The 22146-nt window shown below is 38.7% G+C and overlaps 1 pseudogene; it reads right to left on the bottom strand.

Moving 5' to 3' along the window:
* Positions 1–887: 887 nt before the first annotated feature.
* LOC144580460 (RPA-related protein RADX pseudogene) lies at positions 888–21779 on the bottom strand (annotated as a pseudogene).
* Between the last annotated feature and the right edge of the window lie 367 nt (positions 21780–22146).

The raw sequence follows: 22146 nt of genomic DNA, 5'->3' as shown, positions 1-22146 counted from the left end.
CCATTCAGCCAATACATTATTATTATTATTGTTATTATTATTATTATTTTGTATGAAGTTTCGCTCTCTTGCCCAGCTGCAGTGCAGTGGTGTGATTCTCCTGCCTCAGCCTCCCGAGTAGCTATAACTACAGGCATGTGCCACCATGCCCGGCTAATTTTTGTATTATTAATAGAGACAGGGTTTCACTATGTAGGCCCAGGCTGTTCTTGAACTCCTGACCTCGTGATTTACACACTTCAGCCTCTCAAAGTTCTAGGATTACAGACATGAGCCAATGTGCCTGGGCCAATATGTTGTTCCTATGTTTTTAATGTAACTGTCTATATTCTTGTCTTTCTTGGTTTCTTTCAACTTAAAAAAAAACTGATTCAAAACAACACAACCTTTATTGAATCCAGTCAAAGTTGAAACATTTAGTGATAATAGATAGAAACTCATGGCTGACTCATCAGATTTTTCATAGGTCCTCTCTTTTTCTCCCTGGAACAATTTATACGGTACAAGAAGAATTGGACTAATAAGCAGATGCTGTGGAGTCCTTGTTCCAATCATTCAAATTTTTCTTTGATAAGTTATTCTGACTTAAAATTATTAACTAATAACATATAAAGGTGCTTAAAAGCTCCAGAATAACTATTGTGTTCTGGGAAAACAAACATGTTACTTTTCACCTAATTATCATGGCAAGTGAATCTGTGCAGATGCATTCAGGAGCACTTCATTACTCAAATATAGCTACTGGGGAACTGGTGGGCTAAAATGCTAACAACATTTTCTAGACTCCAATTCTCCCATTAGTAATACACAGGATGATAAGTCATAATTTCATGGTAATTCTGCACATCCTCAGGGAAAGACAGGATGTGGCGGCTGCAGTTTCTCCTTCACCCAGTGCCCAGAGATGTCCTGCCGACCCAGTCCCTCCCCAGCCGCTGCTCACAAGAGCAACTCTGCGATGTGCTGCGGGTGGGCTCTGTCGTGGCAGATGCAGCAGGCTCAGAGGTCACGCCCAGCAGCAGAGTGGGAGCCTCATTGCGGCTGCCATTGGGTTCATGGTTCTGTCCTGAAAGCAGAATAAGACATCTTCAATTCCAAGATAAGGCTGCAGCAGCAGCAGCAGCCTCACGGACTGCAAAAGCCACAGTGATTGGAAGGCCAAGGGTAGGGCATCCTGAGGGAGGGACTGCGCAGCTGTAGGGTCGGTGACCAGGCCAGGAGCCAGTGCTGAGCAATCACACTAGAGGCCGATGTCAGCTCTCAAGGCCGGATTTCATTCTTTCTAAGGTTGAATCGTATTGCACTGTGTGTATACACCACATTTGGTCTAAACATTTATCCCCGATGGGCACAAAGACTGATTGCATATCTTGTCTATTTTCAATAGAGCTGTGATAAACATGGGAGTGCCACTATCTCTTCAATTACTGATTTTATTTGCTTTTAATATATACTCAATAATGGAATTTGTGGATTATATGGAATTTCATTTTTAGGTTTTTGTTTTTTGTTTTGCTTTCGTTTAGAGATACCTGCAAAGTTTTCCATGGGGGTTTTAAATAAAGAAAGAAATGCCTAAAAATGTACTAAACTTACATTCACACAAACAGTGTCCCCTTTTCTCCACATCCTCATCAAAACGTGTTATCTTTTGTCTTCTTGATAAAGGCCATTCTAAATGGGGCAAGGCAATATCACATGTGGTTTTGGATTTCATTTTCCAGATGGTTAGTGATGTTGAGTATTTCTTTGTCTTCTATGAAAAAACATCTATTTAGGTTTTAACGCACACATTTTCTTTTATTTTATAGGTTGTCTTTTCATTCTGTTAATAGATTTTTATGCTATCCAGAAGCTTTTATTTTAAAATTTTTTTAAGATGGAGTTTCTCTCTTGTTACCAGGCTAGAGTGCAATGGTGCAATCTCAGCTCACTGCAACCTCCGCCTCCTGGGTTCAGGCAAGTCTCCTGCCTCAGCCTTCTGAGTAGCTGGGATTACAGGCACGTGTCACCATGCCCAGCTAATTTTTGTATTTTTAGTAGAGACGGGGTTTCAACATGTTGACCAGGATGGTCTCGATCTCTTGACCTCGTGATCTACCCGCCTTGGCCTCCCAAAGTGTTAATATTTTATTGATATTAATTTTTATGTTTTCTGACTTGATACAGAGGTCAGAGTTTGCCCTGAGCTTCGTAGGTTATCTGTCTTCTGTCTCAGTGCTTTTAAGTGTTTTTCTTCTTTTTGGAGTCATTCAGTTTAATCACTATTCCTTCTTTAAGATCTATTTTATTTATAATTGACAAATAATTATTGTACATATTTATGGAGTAGGTGTGATGTTTCAGTACACCACACAATGACCCAAAAAGGGTACTTTTATATTTTTCCCTTTAATCATGTATTATTGCATTCTGCTAATAAAATTAAAAATCCTCTCTTCTACCTGTGTTAAAATAAACAGTACATTATAATTAGCTATAATTACCCTACTGTGTAATGGAACACCAGAATTTATTCTGCCTGTCTAACTGTAACTTTGTAACTTTGACAAACCTCTCCCCATTTCTTCATTCCTTCACTTTCTAGCCTCTAGTAACGGTAACCACCATTCTACTCTCTACTTCTATGAGATCAACTTTTTAAAATTCCACATCTGAGTGACATCATGTGGTATTTTTCTTTCTGTTACTGGCTTATTTCACTTAACATAATGTCCTCTAAGGTCATCCATGTCAACATAAATGACAGTTTATTCTGTTTTATTAATGAACATTATTTCTGTGTGTGTGTACATGTGTGTGTGCATGTGTGTGTGCAGCATTTTCTTCATTCATTTATAGATGGGCACTTATAACTGTTGGTAAGAATTTAAATTGGTACAACTGTTAGGAAAGACAGTGTGGAGGTTTTTCAAGAAGTTACAAATAGAACTACCATATGCATCCACTGGTTATATATCAAAAGGAAATAAAATAAGTATGTTAAAAGGTGGCTAGGAGCGGTTGCTCATGCCTGTAATCTCAGCACTTTGGGAGGCTGAGGCAGGTGGATCACCTCAGTTAGGGAGTTGAAAACCAGCCTGACTAACATAAAGAAAGTCTCTCTCTATTAAAAACACAAAATGAGAGAGGTGTAGCTACTTGAGAGACTGAGGTAAAAGAATCCCTTGAAGGTGGAAGGCGGAGGTTGTGGTGAGCTGAGATTGCATCACTGGGCTTCAGCCTGGGCAACAAGAGTGAAATCATCTAAAATTAAAAAAATTGCACTCCTATGTTTATTGATGCAGTATTCACAATAACCAAAACCGTTATTTCTTTTAAGTATTCCTTAGTTTATCTTTCCTGATGCATTACACTCTAAACTTTTTTTCACTTTTGGAAACTTATAGTAACCGATTCTTTGCATGTTGCCTTCCTGTTTATGCGGCCTAGGAAACAATTTTTTTATTTCTTCTCATCTAATTTTTATATAAAATAAATATATTTTTATCCTGTGTAATTTTTCTTCTATAAATTATATGACTACATTAATTCTGCTCAGATTTAATTTATTAGTCCTCTCATCAATTCAGTGTATTTTAATATGCCATTTGTATGCTGTGCATTACATTGTTTTACTACATTTCCAATAGTTTACTTTCCATTTGCCTCTTTTCCAAATATGATTTGTCAAACTCATAGTTTTTTCCACATTATTTTGATTTCTTATTATTTTATTTTATTGGACAAATATTAAATACAAACCTCATATCTGAGTTTTATGTACAATATAATTTATCTAACGCTTCAAGCCAGTAGCTCATCTTCTTGTGTACAACATACTTCATAGTTTCATTCTCACATGTGGAAGAGAGCACACACTGGATGCTGCAGACACTTTATCTGTGTTTATCTAATTTGCCTTGTCAGAAGCTGAACAACCCACATAAATTTAACATCTTTGTGATCAGATGCATCTGAATGGAGCACTGGCCTCTTAGGTTGATATTTCTCTCAACTATTACCTTTATTTACTTCGGATCCTGAGAAGTTTCTGTCATTTTCTTCAACTATATTAGGCATTTTGTAAATTCTTGTGACTTCTTGGTGGTTTTATTATCTGCATTAAGTTTTTGAAACATGTTATTTTTCTGAAAAGCAGAAATGTCAACAATTGCATGCATGAGTAAAATATCTGATCTACAATTTCTATCTCATAGAACATTACATCATGAGAAATCCGGTTTCTTCATCTGAAATACTGGTAGCTTCAAGAAATCCCTACTCAAAAATTGACCACATAATTGGAAGTAAAGCACTGCTCAAAAAATGCAAAACAACTGAAATCATAACAAACAGCCTCTCAGACCATAGTGCAAACAAGTTAGAACTCAGAATACAAAAAACCAACCCAGAACCGCACAGCTTCATGGAAACTGAACAACTGGCTCTTGAATGTTGACTGGGTAAACAATGAAATGAAGTCAGAAATAAAGAAGTTCTTTGAAACCAATGAGAACGAAGACACAACATGCCAGAACCTCTGGGACACATTTAAACCAGTCTCTAGAGGAAAGTATATAGTAATAAGTGCCCATATGAGGAGAATGGAGAGATCCAAAATTGACACCCTATCATCAAAATTGAAAGAGCTAGAGGAGCAAGATCAAAAAAACTCAAAACCCAGCAGAAGACAAGAAATAATTAAGATCAGAGCTGAACTGAAGGAGATTGAGACACGAAAAACCCTTCAAAAAATCAATAAATCCAAAAGCTGTTTTTTTGAAAAGATCAACAAAATAGACAGACCACCAGCCAGATTGATTAAAAAGAAAAGAGAGAACAACCAAATAGATGCAATAAAAAATGATAAAGGGGAAATCACCACAGATTCCACAGAAATTCAAACCATCATCAGAGAATATTACAAAGAACTCTATGCACATAAACTAGTAAACCTGGAAGAAATGGATAAATTCCTGGACTCCTGCATCCTCCCAAGCCTAAACCAGGAGGAAGCTGAAACTATGAATAGACCAATAACAAGATCAGAAGTCGAAGCAGCAATTAAGAGCCTACCACACAAAAAAAATCCCAGGTCCAGACGGGTTCACAGCCGAATTCTACCAGACACACAAGGAGGAGCTGGTACCATTCCTTCTAAAACTATTTCAAACAATCCAAAAACACGGAATACTTCCCAAATCATTTTATGAGACCATCATTCTGATACCAAAACCCGGAAAAGACCCAACAAGAAAAGAAAACTTCAGGCCAATATCCATGATGAACATAGATGCAAAAATCTTCAATAAAATATTGGCAAGCCGAATGCAACAGCAAATCAAAAAACTTATTCACCATGATCAAGTGGGATTCATCCCGGGGATGCAAGGCTGGTTCAACATACACAAGTCTATCAACGTAATTCACCACATAAACAGAACCAAAAACAAAAACCACATGATTATCTCAATTGACACAGAGAAGACATTTGACAAAATGCAACAGCCCTTTATGCTAAAAACCCTCAATGAACTCGGTATCGATGGAACGTATCTCAAAGTAATAAAAGCTATTTATGACAAACCAACAGCCAATATCATACTGAATAGGCAAAAATTGGAAGCATTCCCTTTGAAATCTGGCACTAGACAAGGATGCCCTCTTTCACCACTCCTATTCAATATAGTTCTGGAAGTTCTAGCCAAAGCAATCAGGCAAGAAAAAGAAATAAAGGGTATTCAAATAGGAAAGGAGGAAGCCAAATTTTCTCTATTTGCAGACGACATGATAGTATACCTAGAAGACCCCATCACCTCAGCCCAAAAACTCCTGAGACTGATAAGCAACTTCAGCAAAGTCTCAGGATATAAAATCAATGTGCAAAAATCACAAACATTCGTCTACACCAATAACAGACTTAAAGAAAGCCAAATCAAGAACGAACTGCCATTCACAATTGCTACAAAAAGAATAAAATACCCAGGAATACAACTCACAAGGAACGTAAGGGACCTCTTCAAGGAGAACTACAAACCACTGCTCAATGAAATCAGAGAGGACGCAAACAGATGGAGAAACATTCCATGTTCATGGTTAGGAAGAATTAACATCGTGAAAATGGCTATACTGCCCAAAGTAATTTACAGAATCAACGCTATCCCCATCAGGCTACCATTGACTTTCTTCACAGAACTGGAAAAAACCACAATGAACTTCATATGGAAGCAAAAGAGAGCCCGCATAGCCAAGTCAATTCTAAGCAAAAAGAACACAGCGGGGGGCATCACACTACCCGATTTCAAACTATATTACAAGGCTACAGTAATCAAAACAGCATGGTACTGGTACCAAAACAAAGATATAGACCAATGGAACAAAACAGAGGCATCGGAGGAAACACAACATATCTACAACTATACAATCTTTGATAAACCTGACAAAAACAAGCAAGGGGGAAAGGATTCCCTGTTTAACAAATGGTGTTGGGAAAACTGGCTAGCCATGTGCAGAAAGTAGAAACTGGACCCCTTCCTGACACCTTACACTAAAATTAACTCCAGATGGATTAAAGACTTAAACATAAGACCTGGTACCATAAAAACCCTAGAAGGAAATCTAGGCAAAACTATCCAGGACATAGGAGTAGGCAAGGACTTCATGAACAAAACACCAAAAGCATTGGCAACAAAAGCCAAAATAGACAAATGGGACCTAAGGAAACTCCACAGCTTCGGCACGGCAAAAGAAACAGTCACTAGAGTGGATCGGCAACCAACAGAATGGGAAAAAATTTTTGCAGTTTACCCATCTGACAAAGGGCTGATATCCAGAATTTACAAAAAACTCAAACGGATTTACAGGAAAAAAACAAACAAGCCCATTCAAAAGTGGGCAAAGGATATGAACAGACACTTTATGAAAGAAGACATATATGAGGCCAACAGTCATATGAAAAAATGCTCATCGTCACTGGTCATCAGAGAGATGCAAATCAAAACCACATTGAGATACCATCTCACGCCAGTTAGAATGGCGATCATTAAAAAATCTGGAGACAACAGATGCTGGAGAGGACGTGGAGAAAAAGGAACACTTTTACACTGTTGGTGGGAGTGTAAATTAGTTCAACCATTGTGGAAGACAGTGTGGCGATTCCTCAAGGCCTTAGAAATAGAAATTCCATTTGACCCAGCAATCCCATTACTGGGTATATATCCAAAGGACTATAAATTGTTCTACTATAAGGACACATGTACACGAATGTTTATTGCAGCACTGTTTACAATAGCAAAGACCTGGAATCAACCCAAATGCCCATTGATAATAGACTGGATTGGAAAAATGTGGCACATATACACCATGGAATATTATGCAGCAATCAGAAATGATGAGTTTGTGTCGTTTGTAGGGACATGGATGAATCTGGAGAACGTCATCCTCAGCAAACTGACACAAGAACAGAAAATGAAACACCGCATATTCTCACTCATAGGCGGGTGATGAAAAATGAGAACACGTGGACACAGAAAGGGGAGTACTAAACACTGGCGTCTATTGGGGGGAAAAGGGGAGGGCCAGTGGGAGGGGGAGAAATGCCAAACGTGGGTGAAGGGGAGAAGGAAAGAAAAGCACACTGCCATGTGTGTTTCTACGCAACTGTCTTACATGCTCTGCTCATGTACCCCAAAACCTAAAATCCAATAAAAAATTTAAAAATAAAGAAAGAAAGAAAGAAAAAAGTTCACTAATGATGGCTTCCAAAACTGGGAGCAGGTTCACGTGGTTTTACAAGAAAATTCTAACAAATGTCAAAGAATAGCTCTTTCCCTGAGCTATAAATTGTCCCAGAGCCCAATAAAGCATAGAAATTTTACCACTTCACTTTATAAACTTAGAATAATCTTGAAAAATTCCAACAGAAATAATACAGGAAGGAAAACTATAAACGAAAATTAGTTATAATGGGAAAAATCCTAAATACAATACTTCAAATTTAATATAGCAGTATGCTCAAAGACAACTGTGTCGTGATCAAATGGAATCCTAAATGTCTTATTTTGTTCATTCGTAGTATGTTATATATTCAGAATAATTCTGGAGACTGAAACAAACACATAAGTTTAAATAATTTTGTTAAAATATTAATACATGTACTCCATAAATATATACACCTACTATATACCCATAATTTTTTTCAAAAATATTGAGTAGCAACTAGGAGTCTAGGAGAATACAAATATATTGTATAACTTCCAAACTACTAGAATAAAAATAATATTTTAATCCTGCAAAAGTAAAAGAAACACATAAGATGGTATATTTTATACATAAAAAAAGAATTTCAAGAACAAGTACAAACATCATTATTCACATTAAATATAGATAAATTAAATTGATATTTAAAAAAATAATTGGTTTTGCTCAAAAGGCAGAGTCTTAGCTATATACTTTTTAAAAGAAACAACCCTAAAACAAAATGGAAATAAAGGGATGGACAAGCATGCACTAAGGTCAGTGGTTCTCTCTTTTTTTAAATTTTTTGAGACAGGGTCTCTCTCTGTTGGCTCAGGCTGCAGTGCATTGGCATGATCAAGGCTCACTGCAGCCTCAACCTCCCAGACTCAGGCTCCCCCCTTCACCACCCTCCCACCAAGTAGCTGGATTACAGGCACAAATCACCACGCCTGGACTATGGTATTTTTATTAAAGACAGAGTTTTGTCATGTTACCTTGGCTCATCTGGGCTGGTCTGGACCTAGGCTCGTCTCAACATGGACTCTGTACTCAAGCAATCTGCCTGCTTGGGTCTCCCAAAATGCTAAAATTACAGGCATGAGCCACTGCATCCGCCTTTCCAGTGGTTCTCCAAGTGTGGTCTCTGTACCAGCAGCATCATTAACACCAGTGAACATGTTAGAAATGTAAATTCTACGGCCCTACCCCAGATCTAATAAACCATGCACTGCGAATGGTGCTGAGCAATCTGTATTTTATCTTGTTTTATTTTTGTATTTTTGCATTATTGGATTATAGTAGTCATTTTTGAAATAATTACACTCCAGTTGAATGGCCTTTTGTTAGTGTTTTCCATCTTTCAAATCCATTTTTTAAAAAAGGCAAAATCAATTTAAACAATAATGTTGAAAACTGTTGTGATAATTTATTGTGCATCAACTCATTTTGATTATATACTTTCATGACCTTCATGTGTTCTGATTAGCTATTTGTGGTCTTCTCTGTCATTTCAAGTGAGAATTTTACTGATACAGTAATATCTTTAAATACCTTTCTTTTATTTTCCTGGCTTTGTTTTTTTTTTTTTTTTTTTTGGTTCAACATTTCAAACATACTGCCTTAATGATTTACTTAAGTTTTGGCATATTCTTTATATTAGCAAACTTTTCCAAATTTTTTTTTCTGCTTAATTTTTTCTCTTATTTTTGTAAGTATAATTAGAACCTGTCAGTACTTGAATGCTTATTTGTCTCCAATTCCAATTGCTCATTTTTGCCTCATTCATTCTTTGCAGTGTTTCTTGATGTTATTTGTGAATTCTTAGAGTTAGGAAGCATTTAAGTTATTTTTCTGACTGGCACTCCTGAGGTGATATGCATGCCTTCTCATGTTTGAGAATCATTGTCCTAAAATGCTACCAAAAAAGACTGCTGAAGTGGCAAACATTACTATTAGGAAAAATGAAATTCAAGGCAAAAGTGACAAAAGCAAATTTCATAAGTGTGAAACTCACCAGTAATACACTAATCAGTTATAAAACTGTACATGTTATAGTAACATCTAAAGCAAAACCTTTTAGAAATGTAAGGAGAGATAAAACTATCATCATAGATGGAAGTCAATATTTCTCTCAGATAAATGAGCAAATAAAATTGATTAAAAACAAGACTCTGTAATATGCGAATTATATTTTTAAAAACCCGGTATAATAACAAACTTTAAGCCTAATAAGCTTTTTCTAAATGTTCAGAGATTAAAGAATTGAAAACAAGTCAGGCATAATAACCCACACCTGTAATCCCAGCACTTTGAGAGGCTTAGGTGGGTGAATCACCTAAGGTCGGGAGTTTGAGGCCAGCCTGGTCAACGTGGCAAAACCCCATCTTTACTAAAAATGCTAAATTAGCTGGTGTGGTGGTGTATGCCTGTAATCCCAGCTACTCAGGTGGCTGAAGCAGGAGAATCATTGCTGGAGAACCAGGGAGGTGAAGGCTGCTGTGAGCCAAGATCTGTGCCAGCAATCCACCCTGGAAAACAAATGAGTCTCTGTCAGGAGGAAAGAAAGAAAGAAGGAAAGAGAGACAGAGATGAGAGAGACAGAGAAAGAGAGACAGAGAGAGAGAGATTGAGAATTAAAGGAAGGAAGGGAGAAAATAAAAAGGAAATGCCAATTACATGCCAAAAAAAATAAGAGAGAGGTTTAAAGATATTACCGGCTGTGAGAACAACCCAGGATTGGAGCTCTTCTCGTTGAATCCGCAAACGGTGAGTCAGAACGGCATTTCCAGGCTGATCTTTGTTGCCCACAGAACGGGGAAACTCCCAAGTATAAAAAAGACACGGGACGCCAGGCAGTAGGTCTGCCTGGCAAAGCCGGCAGCCGGGGCGGCGGCGGCCGGCCCTACCCAGCAATCCCCACAGGGCGCACTTGTCCGGTTGCCCTGTTAAACTGGCAACCTGAGACTTGAGAGGGCTGGACTTGAGACTGAACGAGACTTGGACAGTAGGCCAGCCCAGGGGATTGAAGGGATTGGGATACCCAGTGGGACGAACAAAACCGCGATTTCAAACTATCCCGAGCAGACGGTCCGAGACACTCTGTGGGGGGGGGCGTCCACCACTACCGAGGCAACCCGCCCCAACTGAGATACACGCCCACGGCTGACGCAGCCAGCCATTGCCGAGGCAACCCGCCCCAACTGAGATACACGCCCACTGCTGACGCAGCCAGCCGTTGCCCAGGCAACCCGCCCCAACTGAGATACACGCCCACTGCTGACGCAGCCAGCCGTTGCCCAGGCAACCCGCCCCAACTGAGATACACGCCCATTGCTAACGCAGCCAGCCATTGCCGAGGCAACCCGTCCCTACTGAGATACACGCCCACTGCTGACGCAGCCTGACGTTGCTGAGGCAACACGCTACAAGGAAGAGACTGCGCCGCAGGGCGTGCCGGAGACCACAGCAGAGCCTGCAGGAACAGCGCGAATCACACATCAGCAGGGCGGACCCTCGGCAGCCAAACAGTGGCTAGTCTGCCTTCTAGCTGGGCAGGACACCTGATCGGACATCCAAAAATAAAGCCCAAACCCCTCAACACAGAGCATTTGAGATAAAAAAAAAGGGTTTTTTAATGAGCTCTGTTGCAGCAGAATAAAACATAGCAGCCTAACAGCCCTGAATGAACAACAGAGTGCACAGCTCAGCAATTAAAACCCTATAAAGTATAAACTGTCTCCTCAAGCAGCTCCCTGACCGCTCTATATCCAAAAGACTGACATTTGGCAGGCATCATCCTGGGACAAAGAGAGCAGAAAAAGAAACTGGTAGCATCCCTCGCTGTGCCACAGCTACTAGAGGTGCACCCCAGACAAGCAGGGTCTGGAGCGGACCTCAGCAGGCGTACAGCGAAGGGGCTAGACTGGTAGAAGGAAAACCAAGCAACAGAAATACTTCATCATCAACATTCTGGGTGTCGACCCAGAGACTCAATCGAAAAGTCAGCAACTACGCAGACGACCAGCGGACCAATCCACAAAGATGGGAAGAAACCAGCGCAAAAAGGAGGAAAACACCCGAAACCAGAACACCTCGCCTCCTAGAAAGGACCAAAACTCCTCACCAGCAAGGGAGCAAAGCTGGACGAAGAATGACTGTGACGAAATGACGGAATTAGACTTCAGAAGATGGATAATGAGAAACTTTTGTGAGCTAAAAGATCATGTATTAAATCAATGCAAAGAAACTAAGAACCTCGAAAAAAGATTTGAAAAAAGATTCGAGGAAATGATAACAAGAATGGATACCTTAGAGAGGAATATGAATGAATTAAAGGAGCTGAAAAACACAATACGAGAACTTCGAGAAGCAAACACAAGTTTCAATAGCCGAATTGACCAAGCAGAAGAAAGAATATCTGAAGTCGAAGGCCAACTCAATGAAATAAAATGAGAAACCAAGATCAGAGAAAAAAGCGCAGAAAGGAATGAACAAAGTCTCCAAGAAATGTGGAACTATGTGAAAAGACCTAACCTACGTTTGATAGGTGTACCAGAAGGGGACGAAGAGAAGGAATCCAAGCTGGAAAATACTCTTCAGGACATCATCCAGGAAAATTTCCCCCACCTAGCAAGACAAGCCAACACTCAATTGCAGGAAATACAGAGAACACCACAAAGATATTCTGCAAGAAAAGCAACCCCAAGGCACATAATCGTCAGATTCAACAGGGTTGAAATAAAGGAGAGAATACTAAGGGCAGCCAGAGAGAAAGGTCGGGTCACACACAAAGGGAAGCCCATCAGACTCACAGCAGATTTCTCGGCAGAAACACTACAAGCCAGAAGAGAGTGGGGGCCAATATTCAACATTCTTAAAGAAAAGAACTTTCAACCCAGAATTTCATATCCAGCCAAACTGAGCTTCAGAAGTGAAGGAAGAATAAAATCCTTTGCGAACAAGCAAGTACTCAGAGATTTTGTCACCACCAGGCCTGCTTTACAAGAGCTCCTAAAAGAGGCACTACATATAGAAAGGATCAATCAGTACCAGCCGTTCCAAAATCACACTGAATGCTAAAGAGCTTCAACATAATGAAGAATCTACAACAACTAACAGGCAAAACAGCCACTTAGCATCAAAATGGCAGTATCAAATTCACACATAACAATATTAACCCTAAATGTAAATGGACTAAATGCACCAATCAAAAGACACAGACTGGCAAATTGGATAAAAAGCCAAAACCCATCAGTGTGCTGTATCCAGGAAACCCATCTCACCTGCAAGGATACACAAAGGCTCAAAATAAAGGGATGGAGGAAGATTTACCAAGCTAATGGAAAGCCAAAAAAAGCAAGAGTTGCAATTCTCATCTCTGATAAAATAGACTTTAAAGCAACAAAGATCAAAAGAGACAAAGAAGGCCATTACATAATGGTAAAAGGATCGATACAACAAGAAGAGCTAACGATCCTAAACATATATGGACCCAACACAGGAGCACCCAGATACATAAGGCAAGTTCTAAATGACTTACAAAAGGACTTAGACTACCACAAAATAATAGTGGGAGACCTTAACACTCCACTGTCAATACTAGACAGATCAACCAGACAGAATATCAACAAGGATATCCAGGGCTTGAAATCAGACCTGGAGCAAGCAATCCTGGTGGACATTTACAGAACTCTCCACCCCAAATCCACAGAATACACATTCTTCTCAGCATCACATCACACCTACTCTAAAATTGACCCCATAATTGGAAGTAAAGCACTGCTCAACAAATGCAAAACAACTGAAATCATAACAAACAGCCTCTCAGACCATAGTGCAATCAAGTTAGAACTCAGAATTCAGAAACCGACCCAGAACCGCACAGCTTCATGGAAACTGAACAACTGGCTCTTGAATGTTGACTGGGTAAACAACGAAATGAAGGCAGAAATAAAGAAGTTCTTCGAAACCAATGAGAACGAAGACACAACGTGCCAGAACTTCTGGGACACATTTAAACCAGTCTCTAGAGGAAAGTATATAGCAATAAGTGCCCATATGAGGAGAATGGAGAGATCCAAAATTGACACCCTATCGTCAAAATAGAAAGAGCTAAGGAGCAAGATCAAAAAAACTCAAAACCCAGCAGAAGACAAGAAATTACTAAGATCAGAGCTGAGCTGAAGGAGATTGAGACACGAAAAACCCTTCAAAAAATCAATAAATCCAAGAGCTGGTTTTTTGAAAAGATCAACAAAATAGACAGACCACTAGCCAGATTGATTAAAAAAAAGAGAGAGAACAACCAAATAGATGCAATAAAAAATGATAAAGGGGAAATCACCACAGATTCCACAGAAATTCAAACCATCATCAGAGAATATTACAAACAACTATATGCGCATAAACTAGTAAACCTGGAAGAAATGGATAAATTCCTGGATTCCTGTGTCCTCCCAAGCCTAAACCAGGAGGAAGCTGAAACTATGAGTAGACCAATAACAAGGTCTGAAGTCGAGGCAGAAATTAAGAGCCTACCTCACAAAAAAAGCCCAGGTCCAGACGGGTTCACAGCCGAATTCTACCAGACACACAAGGAGGAGCTGGTACCATTCCTTCTAAAACTATTTCAAACAATCCAAAAAGAGGGAATCCTTCCCAAATCATTTTATGAGACCAACATCATCCTGATACCAAAACCCGGCAGAGACCCAACAAGAAAAGAAAACTTCAGGCCAATATCCATGATGAACATAGATGCAGAAATCTTCAATAAAATATTGGCAAGCCGATTGCAACAGCAAATCAAAAAACTTATTCATCATGATCAAGTAGGATTCATCCCGGGGATGCAAGGCTGGTTCAACATACGCAAGTCTATCAACGTAATTCACCACATAAACAGAACCAAAAACAAAAACCACATGATTATTTCAATTGATGCAGAGAAGGCTTTTGACAAAATTCAACAGCCCTTTATGCTAAAAACCCTCAATAAACTCGGTATCGATGGAACGTATCTCAAAGTAATAAAAGCTATTTACGACAAACCAACAGCCGATATCATACTGAATGGGCAAAAATTGGAAGCATTCCCTTTGAAATCTGGCACTAGACAAGGATGCCCTCTCTCACCACTCCTATTCAATATAGTACTGGAAGTTCTAGCCAGAGCAATCAGGCAAGAAAAAGAAATAAAGGGTATTCAAATAGGAAAGGTGGAAGCCAAATTGTCTCTATTTGCAGACGACATGATAGTATACCTAGAAGACCCCATTGCCTCAGCCCAAAAGCTCCTGAAACTGATAAACAACTTCAGCAAAGTCTCAGGATATAAAATCAATGTGCAAAAATCACAAGCATTCATCTACACCAATAACAGACTTAAAGAAAGCCAAATCAAGAGCGAACTGCCATTCGCAATTGCTACAAAAAGAATAAAATACCTTGGAATACAACTCACAAGGAACGTAAGGGACCTCTTCAAGGAGAACTACAAACCACTGCTCAATGAAATCAGAGAGGACACAAACAGATGGAGAAACATTCCATGTTCATGGTTAGGAAGAATTAATATCGTGAAAATGGCTATACTGCCCAAAGTAATTTACAGAATCAACGCTATCCCCATCAAGCTACCATTGACTTTTTTCACAGAACTGGAAAAAACCACTATGAACTTCATATGGAACCAAAAGAGAGCCCGCATAGCCAAGTCAATTCTAAGCAAAAAGAACACAGCGGGTGGCATCACACTACCGGATTTCAAACTATACTACAAGGCTACAGTAATCAAAACAGCATGGTACTGGTACCAAAACAGAGATATAGACCAATGGAACAAAACAGAGGCACCGGAGGCAACACAACATACATACAACTATACAATCTTTGATAAACCTGACAAAAACAAGCAATGGGGCAAGGATTCCATGTTTAACAAATGGTGTTGGGAAAACTGGCTAGCCATGTGCAGAAAGCAGAAACTGGACCCCTTCCTGACACCTTACACTAAAATTAACTCCAGATGGATTAAAGACTTAAACATAAGACCTGGCACCATAAAAACCCTAGAAGGAAATCGAGGCAAAACTATCCAGGACATAGGAGTAGGCAAGGACTTCATGAACAAAACACCAAAAGCATTGGCAACAAAAGCCAAAATAGACAAATGGGACCTAATGAAACTCCACAGCTTCTGCACGGCAAAAGAAACAGTCACTAGAGTGGATTGGCAACCAACAGAATGGGAAAAAATTTTTGCAGTCTACCCATCTGACAAAGGGCTGATATCCAGAATTTACAAACAACTCAAGCAGATTTACAGGAAAAAAACAAACAAGCCCATTCAAAAGTGGGCAAAGGATATGAACAGATACTTTACGAAAGAAGACATATATGAGGCCAACAATCATATGAAAAAATGCTCATCGTCACTGGTCATCAGAGAGATGCAAATCAAAACCACATTGAGATACCATCTCACGCCAGTTAGAATGGCGATCATTAAAAAATCTGGAGACAACAGATGCTGGAGAGGACGTGGAGAAAAAGGAACACTTTTACACTGTTGGTGGGAGTGTAAATTAGTTCAACCATTGTGGAAGACAGTGTGGCGATTCCTCAAGGCCTTAGAAATAGAAATTCCATTTGACCCAGCAATCCCATTACTGGGTATACATCCAAAAGACTATAAATCGTTCTACTATAAGGACACATGTACACGAATGTTCATTGCAGCACTGTTTACAATAGCAAAGACCTGGAATCAACCCAAATGCCCGTTGATAATAGACTGGATTGGAAAAATGTGGCACATATACACCATGGAATATTATGCAGCAATCAGAAATGATGAGTTCGTGTCTTTTGTAGGGACATGGATGCATCTGGAGAACATCATCCTCAGCAAACTGACACAAGAACAGAAAATGAAACACCGCATATTCTCACTCATAGGTGGGTGATGAAAATGAGAACACATGGACACAGAAAGGGGAGTACTAAACACTGGGGTCTATTGGGGGGAAAAGGGGAGGGCCAGTGGGAGGGGGAGGTGGGGAAGGATAGCCTGGGGAGAAATGCCAAATATGGGTGAAGGGGAGAAGAAAAGCAAAGCACACTGCCATGTGTGTACCTACGCAACTGTCTTGCATGCTCTGCTCATGTACCCCAAAACCTATAATCCAATAAAAAATTTAAAAAATTAAAAATAATTAAAAAAATAAAAAAATAAAAAAAGAATAAAGATATTACCATCTCAGTAAAATTCTCACTTGAAATGGCAGCAAAGACCCCCGAAGTTTGAAAATATCAGTGAAATTTAGACCCCAAAAACTAAACAGAATACAGGAAGGTAATGAAAGTATATAAACAAAATGAATTGATGCACATTAAGTTATCTCAACAGCTAGTTTCCAACACGGTTGTTTAAATCACTTCTGTCATTTTTTTAATGTATTTGAAAGATGGAACACACTAAAGAAGATAATTGGGCTGAAGTGTAGTTATTTCAAAAATGACTACAATAATTCAATAATGCAAAAATACAAGAATAAAATAAGATAAAATAAGAAAATATCAATAATGAGTAACAATAAAATCTCTGTACTTCCAAACCTGGGAGATGCGGCCTAAGCAATTTCCATGGGAAATTTCAAAATTTTAAATGTTTTTGGAGGAAACAAACAAGGAAATATATGCACCAAGCATTCAACTCAAGAAAGTAGTACAAGAAAACTATAAGCACAGGAAGTATATGGAAGAAATTAAAGATGATAGCATAAATTAAGTAGAAAACATCTCCTCACTATATACTTTGTTATTAGCAAAACCAAGTGTCTTTAAAAAAACCAACAATACAACAAATAATGTTCTGGTAAGGCTGATCATTAGAAAAGGTGAACACACAAACAACAGGATTGTGAAAGGAGTCATAATTGACAAGATAGGTAAAAAAAATGTAGATTACTACGTACAACTTTGAGATCTAGGTGAAATGAGATTCCCTAGCAAATTACCTACTCTCAAAAGTGGATTCTTGAAAAAGCATTATTAGTTTAATCATTTTCTCTAAAAGCAATTGCAAGAGTCGTCTCGCTTAACCCCCAATCCTGGCCCAAGACACGAGGTTCAGGTAGTTTTAGAGGGTAATTTTACTAAACCTTTAATGAACATATAATGTCTGTAAGCATAGGAAGACGGGCAAGCTTTCCAACTCATTCTACCAATATAAACAATTCGTTCAAAAAATACTCCCCTAGCAAAAATCAACAAAAACAAAAACCAAACCTATAGACCAAATTAATTTAAGTAAACAGATGTAAAAATAATCATGACCAAGTGGGAATTCAAAAGTGGCTCAATATTAGTAAAACCATTAATTTATTTCATTCATTCCTTTGTTCAACAAATACTGAATGCCTACTATGTGCCAGACATTGTTCAAGCTATAAGATATGGCCCAAAGGCCAAAAAAAAAGTCATGGATCTTATAAAAAGGTAGGGGGGAAAATAAAACAGCTAAATAAAATAATTTCAGAATGCTATGATTATATGAAGAGCATTTGCAGGGTAATATAATAAGTGGGGGAGGAAATATTTATTTTAAAAGGCACTTTTAATATGTTTTAATTTGAGCTGAAACGGGAGGATAGAAAGAAACTTTTCAGAAAGAGGAGAAAGCAGGTGCAGGAAAAAGACTGGTGGTTTGAGGATCAAAAAGAAGGCTGGTTCCCAGAACATAATGGTGGAGGAGAGGGCTTAGAGATTAGAGGTGAGTAAAAGATTCTGTAGGGCAGGGTGTCTGCAAACTATATAGCCTATAAGCCAAATCCTGCTTGTTGCTTGCTTTTGTAAATAAAGTTCTATTGCAACACAGCCAGACCCATTTATTTACATACTGCTTAAGGCTGCTTTCTATATACAATGGCAAAAGCGAACGGTTGTGGCAGACATTATATGTCTTCAAAAGACAAAAAGATTTACTGTTTGTCTCTTTTCAGAAAGTTCACCATACTCTGATGAACAGCCTTGGAGACCCCGGTAGAGTTTGAATTGCTGCCTAAATGCAATAGCGAGCCACCTGAGAGATTTAGGCAGAAGGTTGTCGCACAGGCTAACTTCTACATTTTAAAGCTATCTTTGAGGTCACAATATGTGTTAGCTTTCAGATAGGGTAGTGACGAGGAGACATGAGGGAGACTTTTGGGGTAACAAGATATAGAAATATTCTATATCTTGAAGGGAAGGGGGTGGTGGTTACACAGGTGTATATGTATATAAAATTTTATCAAGCTGTATTTTTAAAATTTTGTTTTTACTGTGTACAAGGTAAACCTTAGTGAAGAGTTTCAAAACACAAATGTGTACCACGAACAAAGTTAAGAGAAAAAGAATAGATTGCACGAAAACAATTTGCAGACAAAGTTGTAATACCCCTTAGCAAAGAAATTCTATAAATTAATTAGAAAAATGACAAAAGATATATTTTAAAATAGTAAGATATGGAGAAATGGGCATTCTCATACATATGCTGGTGAATGTGAATTTGTACAGCCTTTTCAGGAGATGATTTGTCTATATCCACAACATTTAAAAAATGATACTAATACCTTTTAAGGCAGCAATTTTACTAAAGGAAGCCATTCAACAGCAATACTTGAACATAGTAAATAAAAATATGTGTACATTCTAATGATGTTTGTAAATACAACGCTTGTATTTAATACTAATAAACAAATAAGTGCCTAAAATTACAAATTACCTATTCCCATGGGCATGATTACAGAAATTATGACACACCCATGCTATGGTATGTACAGAAGTTCAGGAAATATACCTGAGATGTGTTTAGTGGAAATAGCAAATCACACAATGAGACATTACTTCCTTTTGTATTCTTCAAAGACATACACCAAACTACTGACAGTTTGGGATTTTTAGAGGAAAAGTGAAGGCACCAGAGAAGGCAAAACAGGTCTTTCACTTCTCCCTAATATTTTATTATTGATGATTTGAAATATACAGCAAAATTGAACAAATTTTATGGTGAACATCAATATGATCACTTCCTAGACTTTATCACTAACATTTTACTACCCTTGGGTGGTATATTTCTAACATAATGTGTTTTAAATATACAGATTGGGTTTTATTTTGGCACACAGACATTACCTTTTGTAATATAAATATGGTTTTAATGAATAGATAGTATGACAAAATAAACACAAAGTATTAACCCCCTCAACTCTTCTTTAGGACACAAATTTGTCATTTACATATTCAATTCTAAAAATTAAAGTAATCAACATTTAGAGTAACAATGCACTACTGCCTTATTTCACACTTGAGATAAAAATCATCCCATCTTTTTAAATCCCAGAAATAGTTATCTTGTTTTTAAAATTTAGTTATTTAAGACATCCTTGCCTACACATTGCTATAACATCTTTAACTGAATGTGACTATAATTGCATCATGTTTTTTGAGCTAAGTTATCCTTTTACTTTCAAGTTTGTTGCTCTTACATGTTACAGCCAGGTTACATATGACTTAGTATTGTGACAACATTTTAAAAAGGACTGAAAAGCAGTAATGCAGAAAATTATAATCTTTCTTCTTCCAGTACTTATTTTATTTTTTGCATTTTATTTCTTTCCCCATTTCAAACGTGTTCATGCATACAGTACTATCATTCCCCTTAATTTCATTTCTTAGAGAAGAAATTTAATCGACAAGCAGTTGCTGATGACAAGCTAGTGTTTTCAGGTTAACTTCCTACTTCTGAGACAGAAAAATTGAACTTCTTAGATCAGTACTGTCTGTGGTGAGTAATAAGAAACAAGAAAATGAGAATGCCAAGCCATCCCATAAAACCACACATTTAAAACCTGATATTTACATAATTCTTACACAGGGTTTCAATCAATGTAAAGTACAAATGAATACATTCTGGAACATCCTTTTCGAATGAAGATTAAAACATGCAAAACCGCAAATTTTTACAACCCTTACACTAAATTAAAATCTATAAGCTCTTCAACCGTCACAACATACTAATTCCACAACTGGATTGGGAATAAAACGAAGATTAATTCCACCACAATTAAACATGTAAAGAACGTATAAGGTATACTGACTCCCACATCAGTACGTATGCCAGACTGAATTTTAAGATGTAGTCAGACACTTCCTGAATTGGCTACTTTTGCAATCAAAGAAACAAGGAAAAAAACAACAAAAACCACGGGCTGTGCAAATTTCATTAAGCATCCTTGGGTCATTCAAGAAAACTTGTCGACCTGTCACTCCTGGCTTGCAATTAACAATATGAAAGCATTTTCATTTTTTTCCCATTCAAGCAAGCTCCTGAAAACTATTTTAAAATAACCCTCTGCCATTCGTTCCAAACACTTACCGCTAAAGTTGAGTTCCTCAGGTTGCTTGTCTGTTAACCAGGTACCTCCATACGGATCTTCGTTATTCCACATCGCCAAGTAATGACTCTTCCCGCCTCTTAAAAGCCTCTCTGCTTTCTCCTCATGTGCTCTATTTCTGAAGGGAGTTTCTAAAGAAATAGCGTCTGAGGTCTCCCCACAGTGGACGTTACCTAAGCACAGGTTCCTCTGGCCTATCCTTATCTCATTGTAAAGACATGAGAGTCTGGAAATTCTCATTTGTATGCCAACTTTAAGAATATTTTGATATACGAGACAGTTCAAGCTGAGGTCCAGACAGCACTTCTCCTGGTACACCTCGTCTGAGATAGTCACATCATAGCAATAAAGGGGAGGCTTGGGCACTGTGTCACGTGGCTCATCCTCTAACAGGTACCTTTGGACGGCCAGCACAATGACAGGCACCACCTCCGAGGGGGTGACACACTGGAGAGGTGAGCCTATAATCTGTTCAAGAACCTTTTGAATCCAGGACATGCACCCTTGGGCACCAGCTCTTCAGATCACCCCTCCCGGGACCCCAGCCCAAATTCTCTCAGGGTTCGGCCAACCTATCCCTGCATAGGAGGGATCAGCTTCAGGCTGTCCTGACTCACCAGACATTGTTGGATAACTGCGTACCTGCTTCACTACCAAAAGCTAGTTTGCCTCGTTCAAAGCGGAGGGAAATAAAACCGCGCGCTTTGACGCCAATACCTACTCTGCCTGCTGACAGGCAAAGCTCAGCCCCGTAGCGAAGCTGCAAAGACGTTACGGGTGCGCGCACCAGCTCTCACACCCCGCCTCTGGTTCGGTGCACTTAGGACTCGAGACACTGTTACTAGGCAGTCACATGCGCAAATTACCTAGCAGGTCGTCTGACCTTGTGCTGGCAGGGTTGCCATCTTGGGGAGGGAGGACAGGGGAAGGGGAGGGGGAATCGGTGGTTGTCACGGTTCTCAAAAAGAGACGGGAAGACGCACTTGTGGCT

This window comes from Callithrix jacchus, chromosome 19 (genome assembly GCF_049354715.1).
Source record: "Callithrix jacchus isolate 240 chromosome 19, calJac240_pri, whole genome shotgun sequence".
Taxonomy (NCBI): Eukaryota; Metazoa; Chordata; class Mammalia; order Primates; family Cebidae; genus Callithrix; species Callithrix jacchus.
Note: the sequence above shows the minus strand (reverse complement) of the source record. Positions and strands in the feature narration are given on the sequence as shown.